General features: G+C 45.8%; 1 protein-coding gene across 1 annotated transcript in view; it reads left to right on the top strand.

The window, feature by feature from the left end:
• The window catches only part of LOC118334428 (vasoactive intestinal polypeptide receptor 2-like), a 39416-nt gene that overhangs the window by 5280 nt on the left and 33872 nt on the right, over positions 1–264 (top strand). The gene's annotated exons all lie outside the window — the stretch shown is intronic.

A 264-nucleotide genomic window follows, 5' to 3' on the forward strand; every position in this document is an offset into this window, starting at 1 on the left:
GTGTGTGTGTGTGTGTAACCTCCACTCGCCTCTCCCTCCAGGCTGTTGCAGTAAATAGAAGTGTTGGGTTTTAGTCATCTCGCCATCTCCATGTTACAAAACACTTCTGTCATCTCTGCGTTCAGTATGAGTTGAGATTTAGCGGCTCGAGCACGTTCTCGCCAATAAAGCCAAATCCTGATCTCTTATTCCTGTTTTTCGATAAAGGTTTTTGGTGTTTGATGCACCGAAATGCTTCTCGGCTGCCACTTTTGGCTCATGATC

This window comes from Morone saxatilis, unplaced genomic scaffold (genome assembly GCF_004916995.1).
Source record: "Morone saxatilis isolate NCDOM2014 unplaced genomic scaffold, NCSU_SB_2.0 Contig23, whole genome shotgun sequence".
Classification (NCBI taxonomy): Eukaryota; Metazoa; Chordata; class Actinopteri; family Moronidae; genus Morone; species Morone saxatilis.